Source organism: Choloepus didactylus, chromosome 17, assembly GCF_015220235.1.
Source record: "Choloepus didactylus isolate mChoDid1 chromosome 17, mChoDid1.pri, whole genome shotgun sequence".
Lineage (NCBI taxonomy): Eukaryota > Metazoa > Chordata > Mammalia > Pilosa > Megalonychidae > Choloepus > Choloepus didactylus.
The window spans coordinates 47,805,660-47,820,282 of record NC_051323.1 but is presented as its reverse complement, the minus strand read 5'-3'; the positions used below and the strand labels follow the sequence as shown (position 1 = coordinate 47,820,282).

At 33.4% G+C, this 14,623-nt stretch overlaps 2 protein-coding genes across 2 annotated transcripts in view; both read left to right on the top strand.

The window, feature by feature from the left end:
• Positions 1 to 14,623, top strand: part of PPM1B (protein phosphatase, Mg2+/Mn2+ dependent 1B) — a 140,678-nt gene that overhangs the window by 109,750 nt on the left and 16,305 nt on the right. The window contains exons 6-7 of the transcript XR_005212401.1: positions 8,213 to 8,257; positions 8,983 to 9,089. The gene's annotated coding sequence lies outside the window, so the exon portion shown is untranslated. The remainder of the gene's footprint in view (positions 1 to 8,212; positions 8,258 to 8,982; positions 9,090 to 14,623) is intronic.
• SLC3A1 (solute carrier family 3 member 1) overlaps positions 8,267 to 14,623 on the top strand; it is a 124,034-nt gene continuing 117,677 nt past the window's right edge. Inside the window, exon 1 of the mRNA XM_037807269.1 lies at positions 8,267 to 9,089. The gene's annotated coding sequence lies outside the window, so the exon portion shown is untranslated. The remainder of the gene's footprint in view (positions 9,090 to 14,623) is intronic.

The window sequence follows — 14,623 nt, the reverse complement described above, 5'->3', positions numbered from 1 at the left end:
GGTATGGTTTTCAAAAATAAAAATCTAGTTATGAATGTTTTAAACATTTTATGTAGTTAACATACTTACTCTGAAACTTTTCATACAAAACATGTAGACAAATTATAGATTCCAAGGAGATTAAACTCTATAGGACAGTACTAATAATCCCCTTGTCACTCCAAAAACAGTTTTTACACCATTAAAAAAAAAAAACTCTTCCAGGGGATGGAGTAGTCCTTGAAATACAAATAATACATGAATTAGCAAGAAAAAAATCCATGTTTGGTGTCTACCAATCTGAATTCCCTATTCTAGCTATTATCAAATATTTTGGTCTCAGGACCTGTTTTATTCTTTTAAAAATTGAGGTGGTCCCCAAAGAACTTTTTGTTTATGTGGGTTCTGTCTATATTTATTGTATTAGAAATGTAAACTGAGAAATTTTGCATAGCAGTTTGATTCATTAAAAATAAACCCATTACATACTAACATAAATAACACGATTTCATGAAAATAGTTTTCCAAAACAAAAATGAAATTAGTGTAAATAGTGGCATTGGTGTAAATTTTGTAGCTCTCTTTAAGGTTGGGCTAGATTGTCTCCTTTAGCATTCAGTTGCTTGCAGTTTGGTGCTTTGGTTGAAGTGTATGAAGGAAATCCAGCCTCACACAAATACATAGTTGTAAAAGAGAAGTTCACGTAATTGTAAATATTCCTTTTTTTTTTTTCTCCTCCAACACTTTTACTCCTATATATATAAATATTCCTTTTTGATACAGTATTAAATTAAAACTTGAGAACAGGTTGTGTTTTAAAGGTTAGTTGCAATGTGAAATCTGAAATCTTAGCAATGGACTTTTCTTGTTACATTAAAATTCATTGGTCTGTTTTGCATTATGAATGGGTCTTTAAACTTGCCATGATTTTGTAACATGCATTGGTCATTTGGAAAATACTGGTTCTCTGAATTATGCAGTTCTAAATACTGACATTAGACACTATTGTAAAGAATTTGTTAATATGACTAATCTTGTCTTTTAAGTATTGGAAATCTGTCAGTGGTGCTTAAGGTGGTGGGTATAGAGTTTTCAAAATTTTAATTTTCTTTTGAAAACAATTTTTATTTTGGGCAAAAAGTATTGATTGTTTTTCATGAGTAATAGGCTCACTTCATTCATTTGAGAAAAAATGTCTGCTGGATAACCATAGTTGTTCTGTCACTCTTTCGAGTAAAAATCGTGTTCCATGAAAAAAGTAGCTAGTTTAGTGAATATCTCAAATAGTTACACAAGTGGTTTCCTGGAGACAACCATCAAACTTTGATATGCATCATAACCAGTACTTCTCATTTCATCATACAAGTTATTAAAAAGATGTGTATTTCATCAAGGGCATTCTTAAGTGAAACTGGTTGGTTGGTTGGTTTTTCCCCCTTGAGTGTGTGGCAATGAAGATACAATGGCAACTAATTACATTTTGGTGCCATTGTTTTGATTTGTGCTAAAATGCCTGCAGTTTGGTCCACTGTTTCTTTTGCACAATTAGTTTGAATGTCAACATCTTGAAAAAGAATTAAGTATTGGTATTATGAAAATAGTTTTGACTTCACAGACCCCCTTAAAGGTTCTGGTTTGGGAGGTGTGGGGACAGACTGCTCTAGTCCTTTTGGATAGCTCCATAGGATGTTAATTTATTCTAAATACCCCAGTGTAATGATTAATGAATCTTAAGATGTAGGTCTGACATAAAATTTACTTGGGGTGGTAGTGGTGTGATGGTCACTGTTCATTGATATTTTGAAACCAAGTTAAGTAGAATCTTTTAATATTATACTTTTCCCCCAGAAAATTCCTGTGATGCATGCCTACTTGGGAGTGATTTAAGGTTAAACTTCACAATAGCATTTGATTTTCATATGGCATATATTCAGATCTTTATAATCTTTTGTTAAGTTGTCTTCAATTATTAGTCTGTAGTTAGATTTGTGTTATTTCTTTGAAAAGGTCTAACTCAAAATTGAGTCTTTGATTAATATTTTAAATAAAATCATTTTACTGTAATTGAGATAACACAGGAGTTGGACTGTTTTTAAAAGAAGTGGGTCAGAATTTTATGTGCAAGTCTTTTTGTTAGGGTTTTCAGTTTTCTGAACCTTAAACAGGGTTGGAGAGGGAAAAAAAGCCCACTAGTTACCTCTGTCATACACTGCTGTTGCTTGCCCAGTTATGAGTCTTGGTCATTAAGAATTTCATTTGTTACGGATTCAGTTGAGTTTTGATGTCTTCTTGGTGCTGTCAGGTTTTCTCAAACCTTAAAGTGAAGATGAAGGTTGTTAATATAGAAACAAAATAATACCTATTTAAAAGCCTAGTTTATTTGGATCTTTTAATATTTAATGTAGCACATATTGGAACATCAAGTTGCATATTTCTGAGATTTATTTTTAAAATAACATCTCGTTTTAAAGGAAAAGCAAAGAATCTTAGTAACAAGTGGTTCCAAGTTTCTTCATTAGTTTATCAATCTGGTTTCAGTTTTTGACCAAGAGTACTTTCTTCATGCTAAGTGTAGAAATACATTGGGAGTTGCACTGTCTTTGATAAAAATTATAGTGTACTGGTCTTACTATATGAAAATGGCAGTATTGCCATGTTCCTTGAGGTCCTTTTTTCTAGCAAGTCCACAAAATGCTTTTTAATAACAAGGAAAATAGTATCACTTGTAGGGGAGTGTTTCTATAATAATTATAGCCCAACATTTGAGCCAGAAATTAAAAAGAGCCTCACTAGTTTATATTCAAAACTAAGCTGCCTGAAATGTTTGATGAAATGAGACCATGCATAAAGATAAGTATTCTGGCATTTATTCTGAACAAAGTTTTTGTTTTACAAACAACAAATTTGTCATCCAGAAAATTTTCTGAAGCCTTTGAAAATGCACAGTTGAGCCAGAGCAACAATGTATGTTGCATGAGTGAGACTGAGTTTTTATTCAGATGATCATTGAAAGTAACTGAGAATTTCCTGTGAAATGTCTTTTGCTAGCCAAATCTTATTCTTTCTTGGCCTTAACTTTGATTACATTTTTAAAATGACGTCTGCCTCAAATTCAGTTCCTTCTTCCAAGTTAACCTTCACTGCATTTTTAAATTAATCTGGTTAAGTAATGTGAGGAAGTATTTGATAAAAGTTTTCTTTTGGAACACATTTTGTTTTGGGTAGCTAAATAATATTTAATGAAAAACAGCATATTGTGCTTTTTTCTGCATGCTATGCAATCTCCAGGTGTTCAGAAAATCTCCCTTGTGTTTGTAAGATGTTAAAATACTAATATAGTTATACGTGTTAATCATAATCAGTAAGGCATGGTTTCATTTCAAAGCAGTTCTAAAAGTAACTTGTTTTTACCAAAATAATTTATTGGGCATTGTAACAGTTTCCACTGCAGTGGAAATTGTTTAGGAGTCTTTTTTCCTATTCAGTTTTGGTAATCATTCTGTAAGCCCAAGGCCCAGGTGTTTATTTTTGCCCTTTGTTTTGGTGATTTGTATATGTTACATTATGTTCTAGAAATAAAACAATCTAGCTACCAATACAGAATAAATTGCTCTTCAGGCAGCGTCACCACCTTTTTTTTTTTTTTTCAATCTGTCTTTCTTGGGTATAGTATCTTCTTCCCCTTATTTTGTGTTTTATTTTTATGCTCCAAACTCTTTTATTAGCTATGTACATTGTTTCATGCCCAGATGTAACTGGTAGATATGCTCTTCTAATTCAGCGTGAGGGGTGAATAATCATTAGATTAGGAAGTTAGTTATATTTCTGCTGTCTCTTCTCTTAACGATATCTAAATTGGTGGGACATTTTTATGTATGGATAGGATCAGAGATTTGGATTGCTTGTTTTATTTTCTTGACTAATAATTATATATAGTGTTGCCCAGTCTATAATTTTGGCAACAGTGGATTTTTTAGTGAATACTGTATAAGTATTCTAAAATTCTTTCATTCTTTCCATGTATTATCATCTATAATGAAAATACATAGGCATGCATTTGAGGTGAAGAGGATCAGTACAAGAATTATTCTAATTTGTGGGTCATTTGCCTTCTTTCCCTCTCCTAGGTCCTTACACTTTTTACTTGTGTAGCCGTTATGCATTTCATGCTTCATTCCTAAGTCTTGGAGGCATGAAGTACAGTTTCTTGTGACAAAATTACATAGGTGATTCAGAGGACCAAGAAGTTTATTCTAATGACATTTTGCCTGTGAATAAGCGTCTTAGTGAATTGGTATAATAGAAAGCTTATTTTAAATATTCATCTATAAAATTTGTTATTAAAATTAATCTTTGGTTGTAATTATTAAGTATACTCCTGAATTGAAAGTTAATTAAGGATTTAATTCCTGAGTTTTGGTTCTTTAGGAACCTACAAAACTTCTCATGAAGCTTCATATTTTTAAATTCCTTATGCTGAGAAATAACCTAATAGTCTTAAGAATTTTCATTTTCTCTCTAAAATATTAAAATTACCAGAGAAAGTTGCTGGAGTACTGCTTTTCAACCTCCTGCCGACCAGACTAGTTGTGTGTTTGTGTTTTTTTAATATATTTGTATTCCGTCTAAGATTTAATTTGAATAAAGGTTTTTTAACTTTGAAAAGTTTGAAAATCACTAGACTCAGAGAACACATAAATGCCTAGCCACATGAAACTGGACAATTTCTCATTACTCAGAGGAAACTAAAGAATACACTACTTTCCTCAGCTGTGAACAATATTTTCAGTGTTTGATTTGGTGGTATGCCCCAAGTATTGTGATTTAGTCATTAGGAAGGTGGGAGATCAGAAGTGGTTTGAGACATAAGGGTCAAATTCTCACCATCTCATTTAGTTATCACCCTCCCACACATACCCCTACCAAGTTTGGTTATTTTTAATTTTGGCAGAGGGTATTACGAGGAAGGGAGGGTGTTATTCTCAACCTCAGGTTTGAATTTATCTGCTCACATGATCTCTACATTTCTCTTTTCTATAGAACAAACAGTGGTTAAATGAAATAAACTATGTAACATGACTTTGTATGACCACATCAGATGTGTTTATCCATTTCTCCATTCGAGGACATTTAGGTTGTTTGCGAATTTTTACCATTATAAAAACTGCTGTAGTGAACATCCTGGCCTATGTCCCCTGAACATGTCCAGTGTTTCTTTAGATTGCTGTTTGCCTAGAAATAAAGTTAATGGGTGGGTTGTGGGATATGCACATCTTCAACTTTACACCTCTACCAGCAGTGTATGCAAAAGTTTCAGTTCCTCCATTCCTTCCCATCCTCAATAATACTTGACATTGTCAGATTTTAAATTTACTGGTCAAATGAGTATGAAATAGTATGTCATTTAATTTCTGATTATGTGTGAGAGAACATCTTTCCCTATATCTATTGTCAGAGTTTTCTCTGGAATGTTGGCATCCTTTGCCCATTTTCTTTTGTTTGACTTTTTTCTCATTTATTTGTAGCTTTTTATATATAATCAGCATACTAATCCTGTTGTGAATACCTCTCAATTGCTTTTTTTTTTCTTTTATATTTGTATGGTCTTTTGTTAGTTATCAGTCTTTTTCTTTATGATTTGTGCTATTGTTTTTCTTAAATTATTTCCATCCCGAGTTCATAAATTCTCTCTGTTTTCTACCAGTAGTTTTAAAATTGTCTTCCCATCTCTTGAGCATGCATATTTAGGTTTTTAATCCATCTTGAATTTACTATTATATATAGTATAATTTTTTTTATGTACGGATAGCTAGTTCTGCTAATACCTTGTCACGTCTGTCAGCAATTTCCCATGTATGTGTTTAGTCCATTTCTAGCTTATTCTGTTACATTGTTTGTTTTTTGTCTAAAGCTATGCATATATCATACTGTTCTAATTAATATAGCCTCATAAGACTTGACATCTGGCAGGCATGCATTATCTTCATCCTATGTAAATCTCATTCCTTTTCATTAAAGTACAATCTAAATGCTTTCTAATTCATAACAGTCTGCATCTACTTTGGGTTCCAATAGTGAAAATTGTTCATCTATGATAATATACATATTTACATTTTAAACTGTAGTGCATAGCAACTCTCTTATTTTATATTGTTATATACTGTAATTCATTTCCCCTTCCCTGTAAAACTGGATCAGCAGTGGAGCCATGCCAAGCTATATTGGAGCCTGAAGCAAAAGGAAATTTCAATAATACTGATTCTTTGTTTAAATTTTTGATATTTTGTTCCTTTTGTATTTTTTGCATTAGTTTTGGCTTTTTGAAAATGTTCCATTGAATATTTTTCTTGATTACTGAGTTGTCACGCTCTTAAATTTTTTTTTTTCCAAAGACAAATGGAGACCTGCCTCACATTAGTCCCAGCCAGTAAAGATACAAATTCCTGGGCCTTTGAGGTGACTCCCTCAGTAGGCAGTTCTGATTTAAAGCAGATGTTACTAAGGAGGAATAATTTCTTAATCTGCTAGTAACCTTTAGTATAAAACAGCTTTTCTGTGATGGCTTAGTGAAATGGGGAAGAGCTGAACTAAGAAGAGAGAGTTCTTTGCTCCAGCAGCAGCCCAGTTGCCCCTGGCTCTGCTGCTTTAGTCAGTGAGCCATCTTTTAGTACTGTAAAAATATAGTGTTGAGAAAACAAAGCAAGTTCCAAAAGGATGCTGTATATTTAAAGTTTAAATCCTCCAAATCTCCCTACATTTTAATGTTTTTTTGATCATTATGGTAGATCAATTGGCATCAATTGGCATCTTACAATTCCTGATGGCCAGGCAATTGCTATTACTATTTCAGTTTCATAATTGGGTTTTCTACACTTTTGAGACTACATACGTTACGTTTAAAGGCTGTTTAAAATACCTTCAAAATGATTACGCAGTGACTTAGCAAGGAAACAGTTATTGTGTAAGCAAAAAAGACAGCAAAACCTCAGAAAGTTTACATCATATGAGATAAAATTCTCAAAATCGTATTTCAGTAAGTATAAATAAGTATTGATAAAGCATTGTTTCATAGTTTTAATTGGCAGCATTATTTTCCTTGATACATGAAAGAATGGCACATAAAATAATGGCATTTCAGTTTTGATGAAGCTTGTATGATTTGTGGTACATAATATGTATAAAATATGCACAGGAATAATACCCAGTAACCTCAGGACAGTTTTATCACAGTCATTGGGAAGTGTGAGATTATTTTCTTAAAAAAAAAAAAAAAAAAAAAGAATAATGGCAAAATATTAACACTTGTTAAATGTAGATTCCAAGTAAGGCTGTTTGTTGTATTTTCTATAATTTTCTACATTTGAATTTTTCACAAGATACTGAATTATGAGATGAGATACAGAAACAAAATAAATTCAGTAGTTCTGAATTACCTTCCAGGAAGATTACAGCAATTTATAATCTCAACAGTATATAAGAATTCCCATGTTTTTGTTTTCTCACCAATGTTGCCCATTCCCATTCTGGTGTGTAGAATATTTGTAACTAATGCTATTTTCTTGATTTAATTCCCGATTATTCGATTACTAAGTGATATTGGACAGTGGTTAGTTATATGTTTTTTTTTTTAAATTAAAGCTTGTTTATATATGTTGTTTATTTTGCTATTAATACATTTACCTTTTTTGCTTATTGATTTGTGAGAGCTCCTTAATATTTAGGAAATTAGCCACTATTCTGTCACATCACAAATTATTTTCTTTGGTTTACCGTGTGACTTTCAAAAAAAATATTTTTTTAAATAAAGGTTGTTGAGAGATGAGGATAAGAACAAAGGGCAGCTAACCCTACTGAAATGTCCTAATTACTTTGAAAAACCACAAGCTCAAAATCATAATTCTTTTCCCAAAATCTTATGTCATGCCTCTGTTGCTGTGCTTTTTGCTTACACAATAGCTTTTTGTTTCTATGCCAGCTTTCCACAGGCAGAATAAGGGCTTTCTACTTGCTGTGTTTGGAGAGTACTAGAGAGGGCTTAGATACTTTGATCTGAAAAGTATTAGAATTCCCTTTTACCCTCCATATATCTTGTTAAATAAAATATGGTGGAATTTGGTTGTTGTTTTACTTATTTAAAAAAGATCTTCTGGGTACAATTTGATGAGTTTTGAGACTTGCTTGTTTTTTTTTTCTACATTCAAAAGTTTTAGAATGTTATTATTTTCCTTAACAGTTTCAACCTTCAGTTCCATACATAGACAATTTTTTCACATTCTGAGTAAGTAAATATTTATATTTTCTTCTACAATATTGGTCTTTTCTATCAGAAATATTTTATACAACTGATACTTTGGGGTATTGCTATGGGGCAAAAATGTAACATTGTCCTATAATTTTCCCAGTATCCCCTGACACCAGCTATTATATAATCCAGTCTTTTCTCATTCATTTGGGCATTTGAAGTGTCCTTTATTATATATTCTCATATATGCTTATCTTTTTATCTTTTTATGGGAAGCTGATTTCATTGGTTTCTGTTGCACATCAGCATCATATCATCTTAATTTTCATAGTTTTTTAATATGTTTTATTACCTCATAGGGAAAATGCACCCTTAGGACTATTTTTTTAAAAATTGAATGTGTTTATTCATCCAGATGAATTTTGAATAACTTGGTCAAGGTTTCCATGCCAAATAAAATATGTTGATTGAATTGTTACATATATAGATTAATCTGGGGGTTGTTGCTATCTTTAGCAAAGGTAAGTTCTATTCCAGGAACAAGCTATATATTTCTATTTATACCTTTTTCTTTTATTCCCCCAGTAAAGTTTTTTACATATGGTATACACGTATCTGGTTAGTTCCTTGTTATTTTATATTTCTTATTGCTGTTAAGAGTGAACTGTCTCCCCCAATATATTTTTATTTCATACCTTCTTTGTAGACAACTGACTTTGTTCACTTAAAAAATTCATTTCAATTTCTATCCTTTCCACTAGATGGCAGTCTTGGGCACATCCATTTGTTAACCTGCTGAGAGCTCTGGTGACAAGAAAGGCTGTGGCTGGCAGACCTCCCAAGTCCCCAAAAGTGCAAGGACAAAAAGGTTTTTTTTTTTTTGTTTTTTTTTTAATCTGAAAGAAAAATGAACCCAACATTATGTAATTACAGTATTTATACTGTTATTAACCTTTAATCATATGGCCATTAGTAAAGGCAGAGAAAAACTCACTGCTTCCTTCAGTATCATATTTTTCCCTGTCCATGTGATCAACACCTGTGGCTTCTTGGCAGTGCTTTTGGTTTTATTCCAGGGACTCTCATGGTTAAAGGCAGGCTTTAATCTGTCCTTGTTGTTTCTCTTCTCAAAGCAGTGTTTAAATCAGAAGTTACTGGATTTCTCAATGTTTGTGTAAGAACATCTTTTCAACTCTGGTTTTTATCATTCCCAGGTTTCCTCTAAATGAGGTAAAATGCTTGTAGTTAATAGAAAGGGAAGTAGGCTAGAAACTGGCTTGTTCCACATGAATACAAATCTTAATAACCTCCTTAAATTAGATAATTTTGAGTTAATTTAGAGGGCTTCAAAGACCTATGGTTAGGAATATAAAGTGGCAAAAAATATATATATTTTGGGCAACAGTACATCACCTAAATAAACTCCCCTCTTGTACCTTTTATTACTATTCCATTTTTTAATCAATTTTGCTTTTATAACCAGGGAGTTACATAACAACTGTAACTGTACAGTGACTATGCATATTCCCTTTCTGAGAGTTTATGTTCCCACTCCATGATTGAAAAGTGCAAGAAGGTATGGCAAACAAAAAGCGAACCCATGCTTAGTCCTTGAGCGTAGGTATGCCAAGGTTAACTCTTGTTTTTCCAAAGACAGTTGATATAAATATTCTAGGAGACAATGTAGGTAGTCTCTCTTAGGGAAAGCCCTGGAAAAATTTCCTCTAATTTTTGGATCTCTGGATACTTCTGTTAGGTGGTTTTGTGGAATAGCACATTTTTTTATTGTGTTGCATGGATTTATTCATCTTTTGGTTAAAGTCTGAGAATGAATGTCTAAATGGATTTACCAGAATTACACTATGTAATAGTTATGCCTGGAGCTTGCTGGTAGTGTACCAAAGCATTCCTTTAACTAAGACAGAATTGAAATTGGTTAGAAGTAGGTTGATTCCACATGTTTCAGAATACCTAGAGGTAACCTAAATTTTTGTAAGTTAAATTGTAGGTTAAATGCATCTGGAATGTTGGCCATGCAAAAGTATTCTTTGAAAAGCAAGCAATTCCTTTCTAATAACTTGTATTTTTATTTTGTAAATGAATTTTTTTGAGGTCTTTTAGCTTTTCCTGGGTGGCACAAACATCAGTCTCACAGTGAAGACAAATGTTGTCTAGTATAATGTAACACTGTACTACACTATGCTAGGAAATGTCTTTCACCATCAAAAATGTATATCATGCTGATTGCACTAACACTAAAAAAAAAAGGGCCAAATAAAACACATTTTCTTGACTGATTTGACATGAAAATACAACGCACACGGATCTTTCTCCATTTGAGAGATGAATGGCCAATAAAGCAAGCTCTGTGAATAATTTGTAGCTTATCACCTCCAAAAGTTTTAACATAATAGTTCTGAAGAATTGTCACTTGTGTGTTCTTCAAAGATGGAATAATAAATTTTGTGACTAGAAAGATCTTTAAGTATATTATTTATGGAATCTCAAAGTTGTAAAAAACCTGAATGCCAGATGGTCCTCTAGCAGCCTCGGGTCTGACTCCACAGGGACCAGAGTCCACTTCCATCTTTGGGCAACACTGTCTATTGTAGCTGGTTCTCTTTTTCTTCCCCTAATTTGTGTAATTAGCCTTCGGGGCCAAACATTTAACCACAAATGCTATGATGACTCCCAGTATCTTCTCATTTCTGTCCCCCGTTATTTCACTCATCATATGTTATCTGCAAATATGCTCTAGTTTTCTAGAACTTCCTTCAAGTATACATCCCAGAACTGAACATTTACAGATAGGAGAACTGTCACGTCCTTTGTTCTAGTTAGTATTCTTTTATTCTTCTATTTAACACTCAAATATTGGACTACCTTTTTTGACACCCACTTACTACTGTTTGAGTCCTTTGAGGTTAGTTATTTTTATTGCTCCTAAACAATCTTTCCCCATCCTGCATATATGCGTCTGTTGTTTTGTTTAACCTACTTTGCAGAATCTTCATTTGTTCCTATTAACATTTTCTTGCATTACAGTCATTAACATTTTAAATGCTCTTGGATGCATCTAAAATTTTCTTCTTCTCAGTTATTCTAAAGTTTGAAATGCAGACCTTCTACATGGATAAGTAAACCAAATGAAATTAATCTTAGGACAAGGCCTTGTTGTAGGCGTCAGAAACCTCAGACTGATACAAATTGACCCATTAATCAACACTCCTTGGGAAAGAATTTCAGTAATTTACTGATCACTTGTCTGCCCATATTTCTTCAAGGACTTCCCAAAGGAATGTAAAATCCCGTGATACTCCTTGCAAAGTCCTGCATTTTCCAGACATGTTTAGTCAAGACTTTCTGAGTTCATGAGTTTAAGTCAGACCTTCTGATTCTTAGGGACCAATGTTTTCTTATCTAAGGGCTTAAAAACATTATCATTAGAAGAATTGGTTTTTGATCCCTTCCTGAGATCAGTATCAAGTTGTCACCATTTTCTGTCTTTTCCAAAAACTGGAATGACATTCTGGCCTGTCCCCCCTTGCCCCCCCATTCCACACTTTTGTATTACTTACAATGGGCTGCTCAGAAATATACTGATTTTCGACATTATTTCTTGTTTTCTGTTAGCATAAAATAGGAAATAAAATTTTTACTGGCCATACCACTTTTGTATAACTCAACTTATTTGGAGTTTTCACTTTGACCCTATTTCCATAAATCCATGCAAATTTCTTGTGTTTATTTTTCTAATTGTGTTTCTTGCAACATGTACGCATTTTTGAAATTGTGAGCTGGTTATATTTTTTCGTGTGCAAACTGATGGTTTCCTTGTTGTTTTATTCTTTTTAGGCACACCTCCCTTTTTATCCTGTATATATGTTATGCTTCAATAAACAAAAAAGACTTAAAAAAAAAACCTGACTTATTAAAAAAAAACAACCACCAAACTACAACTTGATTACAGCTTGAGGGCCAATTGCAGCAGTCTGAGGTTGTACAGTACAAGATGTTGCCTCATCCAGCATGTGGCAGGAAAGTGTTTTTACTACAATAAAATTAGTCAGGAAAGTGTTCTTCTTCCAATGAAATTAGTTTAGTTATATTGCAATGAATTTTCTGACAGCTGGAAGTCAAGTGACTTGAGAAGGGAGTACTTTTTTGGGGGTAGTGCATTTTTCTAATTATCAAAGCTACCACATGGGCTAGTGGCAACCCTGTGGTGTTGAATTCAGTCTGGAAAAGGAGACAATGTGGCTTCTTTCTTTACATTCTTCCTTATCTGCTTTATATCTTCTTTACTTTGAAACATGTAAAAAGTGGTAATGTAGGAGTGTGACAGAGAAATTGAATAGCACATAGGCAATCTTAAAGGAACCCCCACCTTGGCATTCTGTCCTTCAGTTCAGACTTCTTGGTAGGATCTGTGTGTAACACAGTTTGTGCCCTTCCAGCTCTTGTTTACTTGACTTCCTCAATTACCAGGGCTCAAAAATAGCAAGTGAGAAAGAAATATTGCAAAGAAGGGGACTGCCCAAATATAAGTAACTTGGTAAATTTCTGCAGATATTTGTATTATATATAGTGTCTGTATAGATAGAATATTTGTGCACATTTCTAGATGTATATTATACTTCAATAAAAATTTATTTAAAAAAAGAATCTTGACTGATGCAGTAACCTTCATATATATTTATTTATATTTATATGAAGTTTCTGTCTTTTAGTGGAACACATGAAAATAGTTGAATAGAATTTTGCGAGATGTGGAGATTATGCTTTGGAAAGTCTGAAATAAAATATATGTTGTGTTAAAAACCCACTTTCAGAGATGAGGAGCACTTTAAAATTATAGACAGCATTTTAGTTAGGGTAAGCTAAAAACTGCTGTAACAAACAGAAACCAAACCTTTAACGGTTCAGACAGAAGATTATTACTTGCTTCTGTAACAGACCAGGGTGGGTATTCTAGGTCAGTGGGCTCTCTCCTCCATGTGGTGATTCAGGCCTGAGACTCTTTCCATCTTGTGGCTATGTCATCACCGAGGCCTTATCTTCATTTGCATCGAACCAGCAGAAGGGGAGAGAGAAGAGAGCAAAGGAAAGGGCATCCTTGCTTCTTAAGATGGTGTTTCTGAACGTGGTGCACTTTACTTTTAGTCACGTTTAATTGATAAGAACTAGTCATATGGCCATAGCTCACTGTATGGGGAGGCATGAGGCCAAGAAATTGTAGTCTCTAGTTGGGTAGCTACATCTCAGTTGCAACTCAGTTACTGTAGAAGATAGGAAGCACAAGTTTGAGGACAATTGGCCATCTCTGCCATAGGCAGCCATGCTCCAGAGCAGGTAAAACTGAGGTTGTGCTGTTTAGGACAGATGTGTCATACATATTAAGGCACTGTGGACAGAGAAAACTAACAATGGTTTCAAACACAGTATCAACAATGAAATACCTCCACATACAAGAATGGCTAAAATTTCAAAGACTGACAAAACAAAATGTTGGTGAGGATGTGTAACTACTGGCTCTAATCAACATCATTGGTGGAAGTGAAAATAATACAACTACTTTGGGAAAAGTTATGGGGGTTTCTTATAAAACTAAACATACCCTTACCTTATGACCCAGCAATTCTACTCCTAATTTACCTAAGATAAATGAAAATATATGTTCACAAAAAGTCTTGTACAAGAATGTTCATATAGCAGCTTTATTCATAATAGGTACAAATGAGAAACAGCCCAGGTATTCTTCAGTAGGAAAATGAATAAACTGGGGTATAATTATACAATAGCATGCCGCTCAGCAATAAAAAGGAAAGAACTGCTGCTGATACAGTCAACAACAAGGATGCGTCTCAAAACATTATGCTGAATAAAAGAAGCCTTACACAGCGAGTATATACCATATGATTACAGTTACATGAGATTTTTATAACAGGCAAAACTGATTTATGGTGGAAAAAAAATCAGCATGATGGATGTCTCAGTGAAGTGGGGGGGATTGACTGGTCAGGGACATAAAGGGATTTTCTGAGCCGAAGGGAATGTTATGTATCCTGAAAAGGAGTTTGAATTACATGAATGTATGCATTTGTCAAAAGGTAGCTGATGGTCACTTATGATTTATATATATCATTGTATAAAAGTTTTACCTCAAAAGAAAAAAAGTTATAAACAAATATTGAACTCGAATGATATGCTTGCTTATGTATTTAGGGGGAAATGCATTGTCACCTGCCATTTACTTTGAAATGCATGAGGAAATAAGATGGATAAATGGATAGATAGATGATAAAGGAAGTATAGTAAAATGATAAGACTTCTGCTCCTGTCCAATGGATAAACAAGGAATGGATTTACTCTCCCACATTAACAACCAGACAACCAGACAAA